This window comes from Dipodomys ordii, unplaced genomic scaffold (assembly GCF_000151885.1).
Source record: "Dipodomys ordii isolate 6190 unplaced genomic scaffold, Dord_2.0 Scaffold74, whole genome shotgun sequence".
NCBI classification, from domain to species: domain Eukaryota; kingdom Metazoa; phylum Chordata; class Mammalia; order Rodentia; family Heteromyidae; genus Dipodomys; species Dipodomys ordii.
In genome coordinates, this window is record NW_012267290.1 from 292269 (window position 1) to 300352 (window position 8084).

Genomic DNA, 8084 nt, shown 5'->3' on the forward strand with positions numbered 1-8084 from the left:
TTTCATAAGTAGGGGGCCAGCCAGGCTGCATATCAACTTCCATCTCTATTCCCCCATCTGAACAGCATGCAATAGTCAGTCAATTGTAGGAAGGGGAAGCAGCCCATGCTCATGGACAGACTCATAGCTCCACAAAAGGCAGAGCGTCTTACAGTGGAAAATTGCTCAGCCCTGAGAAAGAACGTTCTGGCACGTACCCCAGTAGATATGAACCTTGAGGGCATTATGCTAAGCTGGCTTAGCATAAATCCACTTACTTGAGGCACCTGGAGTCTCTGAAGAGACAGAAAGTAGAATCGGAGCTGCCAGGGGCTGGATGGAGGGCTAAGGAGTTGGTGTTTAGTGTTTAGTTAAAGCTGGGAAAGATGAGAAGGTTCTGGAGATGAAGGGAGGTGATGGCCGCACGACCCCGTGATGCACGCTTGGGCGAGAGCGAGAGCGGCCTGTTAGGTTATGTGTATCTTATCCTAACAGCGAAAACAAGGCCCTGGTGCACGCACGGAATCTGGCCAGCTGAAGCATTTGGAAGCCACCGGAGGCATCAAAGCTAGGGCAGAGGCAGAGAAGCTTCTGGAGAAATGAGAATTGCTGTTGCAAGCTTGCTCCGGAAGGGCAAAGACTGGGTCCCGTTCCCCTTGTCTGTCAAGTGGCATGCATGGTGTGCTCTTAGCGAATGTGCCCATGAGGGTCGGGGGTGCTCAGAAGAGTCGATGGAGGGAGGGAAACCGAGGCTGACCCCTGGGTGGAGGGAGCAAGGCCACTATTTGTTCTTATAAACATTCATCCACTGATGCTGCCACTACCTCCTCCTTTATCAAGACCAACAACAAGCCAGGTAATAGTTCTCCTCCGAAGAGAACTGGGAAGAAAGAAAGATGTAATCTAGATTAATTAGATCTAATCTAATCTAATCTAATCATTCTCCCTTCTCCCACAGCCTTGTACAACTTTGTTCCCGAGGCCCCACTGGTTTCCAAGGTCACAGAGCTGCCATCCGGGCTCCTCTCCTCTATTTTGTGCCCTCTACCCTGGCAGGGCTCTGGACCCTCTGAATTTACCTTTGGCCATTGCTACCTCGCCTCCAATATCACCAGCAAGTGGGAGATTTGTTTGCTGGTTCAAATAACAGAGTGAGAGGCGGCAATTCTTTATATTGTTTTTATATGGAATTAGGAGTCAGGGCCGGAGAAGAGCAAGGAGAGGGCTCTGGGGTTAGGATTGATTTCACCTTTCAGCCCGGCACCTTAAACACGCGAGAGACATTAATGAGAACAGGGATGGAGCAGGCCGAAGCTGTGCCGCTTAGAGACCCACAGAAGCGGTCCTGGACGCTGTGGGAGGAGGTGAAAATGAGAAGTGGTCCCCTCCAGAGAAAAACGAGCCGATCCTGCACCAGGCCTCTGATTTACATCCTTTGTAATTAGCCTACTGGGATCATTTCATTAATTTGTCACCGGAAACCAAAACAGAAGTTGTGCCAGGTAATTGGCAGTAATCAGACTACCCTCCACCTCTAGTTGCAGTGGCATTTAAAGAGAAAGAGCTCTGGATTCGAATCTACTCTATGGCTATTGCTAGGTTTGGGGGTGGGGGCCAGCAGTGGCTGATTTCCGGCTTAGGGAAATGGGGTGCATGGGAAAGCCTATGTGAAAACCATCGCCTGTGTGAAGCCCTCAGGCACGAACACCCCATCCCGTGCTGCGACCCCATCCTGTGCTGTGACCCCATCCCACGCTGCGACCCCATCCCACGCTGTGACCCCATCCCACGCTGTGACCCCATCCTGTGCTGCGACCCCATCCCACGCTGTGACCCCATCCCACACTGTGACCCCATCCCACGCTGCGACCCCATCCCGTGCGCTCACTACAGCACCTCCCACCCATTACATCTTTGTACTTTGGTTCCTCCCCGTCCATCCTGCTGCAGCTGTTGCCAGCTTCTCACTGAGCAGGTTACAGTTGAATCTTCACATCAGCACCATCTCCTCAGCAGAGTCTGCTTCAATTCCACCCAAGCCTCCCTCCCCCTTACATCAAGCAGGGGAGCCTCAGCTCTTGCATTAACGGTCCGTAAGGCACCCCCAAAGAAGCCCCTGGAATGGAGGGTAGGAGGTTGCCTGTCCTTCCAAGCAGTGGTCACGAGGTTACAGAAGCACTTTGGGGCGCAGTGTGTGCATCCAGCTTCCACAATGGCTCTGTTCAGTGACTTGATCCTCACGGGACCCAGATGTCAAGGTCAAGCGTAATCTCAAAGGTCACGTGAACGCCACGCCAGCCATGTCCATATCTTCTCCCCAAGCCCCAACCACCAGCCACCTAGCAATGGAGAACCTGCTCCCTTCAAGTCAATAAATACTTCATCAGGGTCTGATAAGTCTAACTCACTGAAGCATTCAATTTACCATGTTAGTTCATAAATGAGCAAAAGGGAGAATCATAGTAATAAAGATAGAGATGCAGATTCAGTACCAGAAAGCCCCTACTTCTGAGACTGAAATAACACAGAAGCTCAGAGGTGTTTTCCTTACACGGCTCTGAACAGGGCCAGTAGGGACAGATCTGGGGAGAAAATTCTCCCAGGACCAGGCAACTTCCAGCTTCCTGCCACGGTCCCCTCCAAAGTACTTGCACGTTGCCAGTATCCCTCTGCACACATCCACATTCTCCCCACACACCTAACACCCCAGAAGCCTCAGAGGCACCAGGCTTACCTGCAGTCAGAGAAGAAGAAGAAGACGGGCTGTTCCAGGGACACCCAGAACCAGCCTGCTCGGAGACTCGGGGAAGCCAGTGAAAGTCCCCTCAGAAATGGAGAGGCAGGTGCAGGGGGGAGCTGGCCCCTTCATTTCATGGTCAAACAGATGCAGAAACAGAAGGGTCTAAGAGACACCCTGGTGGGGTGATGGGGTGGGGCTGCCTTCTTCCTCTGGTGGCTGAACAAGTTCTGTAGAGCCCTCACTTCACCTGGAGCTGCCCAGTGTCCAGGTCAGGGAGCCAGGGAGGACATCACACAGGGACCACGAAGGAGGGCATTGGCAGAGCCCGCACAAAGGCCCGCAGGCAGAACTCAAGCCCTGCCCAGGAGGGGAGGGGCTGCTAGTGTAGGGAACACACAGACACCCTCCCTGCCCTCCCTCCCTCCATCCCTGCCTCCCTCCCTCCCTCCTTCTCTCCATCCCTGCCTCCCTCCCTCCCTCCCTCTCTCCATCCCTCCCTCCCTCCTCTCTCCCTCCCCCCTCTCTCCCTCTCTCAACACACACACACACACACACACACACACACACACACACACACACACACACACACACACACACACACACACTGGAGGGGCAGGGGAGGAGGAGCCTCTGACTATTCACTCTGTGTCCAGTGGGGACAGCCACAGCTCCGGCTTCTCTGCCTGGCTCCTATGTGCCTTGCTCCCCGCCCTGAATGACTCTGGGCTCCCTGAGCTCACCTCAAATGAGTACCCCTCCCTTCCCCATCTCAGGTGGTTTGTCTCTAGTACTGCAGTGTGGTTTTAGCAAAAGAAGAATGAGGATAGACTTATGGGCTGTCCAGCTTCCTTCCCTTCCCTCCAAGACCCCTCTACTGTCAGCTAGCTCCCAGCAGGACGGCCAGACAGACCGTTCTCCTGCTGTCTCCAGCTGTTCCTCCCTCCATAGGCTGCAGGAGGCCTTACTTCTGTTTTCCAGAGAGATGAGATGTCACACTCCAAATCCATTACCTGACCTCTTGTCTCCCACTGTCTAGAATGACACCAGGAATCTTGATCCTTGAGGCTGATGATCTGAATGGCATCGCCTCCCCTCATGTAAATGTCCCCAGCTTTCTCAGAGCTAGGCCTGCACCTCTGGTCCCTCTTCTCCGCCTCTAAACAAGCATATTCTTATCCTAAAAGTTCACCTTAAGTTCGGCCTCATTTTCATATATACAATGTAACATTTGCTAATGATGAATAGTGGGAATGTGTGCTTCATGATTTTCTTTTTTGTATTTTATATCTTCTAGTAATCTCATGCACATGTACAAAAGTAACTATGTTTTAGGAACTCATTTGCTCCGTATGATGTCGGGAAGTAGAAAGCATTATTTCCAGCATCTTTTTACCTCTGAGGAGACTGAGGCATGGGAAGTTTTAGAAACCACACAGTTACTAGGAAGTCAAGGCCCATGGCCTTCACTGTTTTTTTGAATTATATGTTAGAACTCACTATGTAAGAGGACAGAATTCTAAAACCAAATTATGTGGAAATACATACCACAATATCTTTACATAACAGCTAAGATAAATCCTCATGATAGAAGAACAAAGGCAAAGAAATCTGAACGAGGAAGGAGAAGGGGTGGAAGGCAGGTGCTTTGGGGGGAAGGGAGAGAGCTGAGACATGGCATTAGGTAGCCTTCTTCCTTCTGATGGCTGGGGTTACAGGTGTGTGTTCCCAACTCAGCTTGTAAACTTTTAACAGCAACTGCAGCAATAGAATGCCCTGTATTTGTGCATGCTTGATTACATATGCAAAAATGAAGTTAGAAGAAAGTACCATGGATCCCATTCACCAGGATTCTTGATCGCAAGCAATGAAAATCTATCACCTACGTGAAGTGGAAAATTATCTTGGTAAACAGAGGTGGGTAGCTCTCAGCAGTACTGACAAAGATGGCAGATCTGCTTGGAGAGCAGCAGCAAATGTGAGACCCTGGGCCAGGCCTCAGCTGGGCTCCCAATCCAGTTACCCCCGTGGGTAACTGCAGTGCAGCTCCGCCCAACTCCACCCAGCTCACCCAGCTAGGCCCAGCTCACCCCAGCTAGGCCCTGCTCAACCCAGGTAGGCCAGCTTGGATCAGCTTGGACCAGCTTGGCTCACAGCTTAGCCCACATTGGCCTGGCTCAGCCCGGTTGGCTTCCTGGTGCTGCAGAGTTGTATGTAAAACTTTGCAGGATGGAAGGGACTGCAGGCACCAATGTCCCCAGAGCCCAGCCATTCCTGCTGCTGTTCCTGCCACAATTAATTCTCAACCAGCTCTGATTGTTTGTGTCAACCGCTCCCCATGCAAAGGTCAGGACAGATGAATGCCATTACCCATGAACTAGATACAAGGAAGGCAGAGGGTGTGGGAATCTGGCATTGGACTTCTGTGTGGACAGTGAGCTCTATTACTTTCAAGGGGAGGGGGGCATTTCTGGAATATTTGGAAGGAGTATAAATGCTGGGAACCCCCTCCCCCAATCTAGCGTCTGGCTCCTAATTCGAGTTGCGTGCTCAGCCTTCCATAATCATGCTTTGAAAAAAAACATCACTTTCTGCTACTTGTTCTAAAACTTGTACCTAGAATTTTTTTTAATAAGTGCAAGTGTCTGTAGCTACACCTGCAATCCTAGCTCCTGAGAAAGCTGAGAGCTGAGCACTGAGGTTCGAAGCCAGCCCCGTCAGAAAAGTCCATGGGCCTCTTACCTCCAGTTAACCACCAAAGAAAAGAAAACATGAAGGTGTGACATTGTCCAAAAAGAAATGTGATCATTAACAGATTCACATAATTGTGACCTCTGTGTATATCACCTGCATAATAACAAAGATTTTTTTTTTAAGGCAAATGTCAGAATGTGACCTAAGCAAATGGTGAAGGCAACTTTGGACTCAGTTCAAACACCCTACAGTAGGGAGATGAAGCAGTGAAATCCTCTTGCTATTTTCAGCGTAAATTAAGAGTTCTGTAAGCTGGGCCAGGAAACCAAAGACGAACAGGAGATAGGAATGCCAGGAATCCCAATGAACTCACTGTGAGTTCATTACACATTCCGTGATCAAGGCGAGGCATCATTTGTGAATTTGCACTATGGGCCAGATTTTGTGAGTTCATGAATTGTCTAAAATATACTCCATGCATATTACAATTAGTAGATGTGAGGGTTGGGATTTTTATGTGAAAAATGCTATCTAGTTCTCCCAGCCCAGCCAAGGGAGCTCTTCTTTCTATCTTGGGCAGCAGCAAGCAGGAGGGATGCGTGACCTATGGCTTAACCAGAAGAAAAGGCAGAGTGTGGTGCTGTGTCATCAAGACCTTTCATCTCTGCCTAAAGTAATTCAGTCCAGCAACGCACAGGTATCATAAATTATTCCTGATCACAGCTAGTCATTAGCCAAGTGCTCTGGAACAAACACAAGGCCGTGTTGCGGCATAAGGACAGTCTCATTCAAAGATGACTTCCACAGAAGCAAAGTTCTATATTTCCACATTTTATGGTTTTTCTTCTCCAAACGGAGATTGATAAAGTCCAGTCCCCAGGTCATGTTTTTCTTCTATGCTACTTATACAAACCTATCTATGTATGTATAAACAATACCACTCAGAATTCAAATGCAAGAACAGAAGTCACTGCAAATATTTCAAACAGAAAGGGAAGAAAAATGATTATATATGGAAGACCAGGGACCTGGTCTGTCTTACTTCTTTCAGAGAATCTGAAAGAAATCTCAAAACTTCTCTGAAAGAAATAAGACAAATTTCATTTCTAGTCTGCACCTTTAAGAAAGAAAACACCCTTAAACTAGAAGCTGCTACCTCTGTCCCAGTTTGCTGTTGCCCACTAGAACTTAGTTCAAAGAGCCGGGAGGGGAGCCAGGGTTCAGGAAGCAAGTCCACATTCTTTGGCCTGAGCAACCAAGTGAATAGGGATGGAACTTAACAGGGGTGTGCTGGCTTTCTATCACTGTAACAAACGCCTGAGATAATCAGCTTGTAAACAGAGAAGGCTTACTTTCCACTTAGTGTTGGAAAACCATGACTGGTTGACCCTTTGCTTGAGCAGAGACATTTTGTCATTGGTGGAATTACAGAGCAAAACCATCTGCCTTTCTGCCAGGATAAAAGAGACAGGGAAAAGAATGGCCTATCCGCACCCCTTTCAAGAGCACACCCCCAAGGGCAGGAAGACCTCCCAGGAGGCTCCACCTTCCCCAATAATGCCATGGGCAGGCGGGTGGGGTCTTTAACACATGGCCTCTAAGGGAACTTAGGCACACCACAGCAGCCTGGAAGGAACAGATGTTGGAGGTGGGAGGAGACAGACAGATCTGTGTTAGTCACCAGGTTGAGTCCGTTCAAAGGGGTTGAGTAAGAAGCTGGTATGGAGAAAGGAGGAAAAAACTAGGAGAGAGCAAGGGAAGAAAGAAATGTACTCCTTAGTAACATATAACTATAACCCCTCTGCACATCACTTTTATAATAACAATTGGGGGAGGAAGCTACATATGCATGTTTGGAGTTGTAAGCAAAGTCCATGTTCCAGGTTTAAAATCAATATAGGTCATGGTGCAATTTAAGTTCAATATAGGTCATGGTGCAATTTATTTTCTTTTGTAAAAAAAAAAGTCAACTTCAACTTTGAGACCACCAAATTCTTGAGACGTCTACTATTTCCCTTCCTTTTTTTTTTTTGTTTTTGTTTTTTGGGTCCAGTCGTGGGCCTGAACTCTGGGCCTGGGCGCTGTCCCTCAGCTCTTCAGCTCAAGGCTAGCGCTCTACCACTTGAGCCACAGCGCCACTTCCGGCTTTTTTTCTGCTTATGTGGTGCTAAGGAATCGAACCCAGGGCCTCAGGCATGCAAGGCAAGCGCTCTACCACTGAGCCACCTTCCCAGCCCCCTTCCCTTCTTTTAATATATGCTTCTACCTTTAAACACAGAGAAACCCCCACAGCCCGGGGGGGGGGGCGGGGGGAGTGCTCCAGAGCCTTTCTCTGGGCAAATGGGAGCACTAGGCCATGGCCTGCCTTTAATCCTGGAGCTGCTGGTAATCTCAACACAGCGAAGCTCAGGCCTCCAGCAGGACGCCGCCCAGCGTTTCCAAATACAAATGAGCCACGTGTGGAAGTCAGTGATTAAAAACAAACCTCACTCAGTTTTAGGCAGGTTTAATATCAGGTAGAATGTGTACAAAAGGGAAATTGATTCTAAGCCTTAAAAGACTGGAGTATGGTGGGGGGGGTTGTTGCACTTTATTCTACAAGCACATTTATTCTACAAGCAAGATGAGGACCTTTTGGAAAAGGCAGGCAGCAAGCTATGCATTTACTAAATGC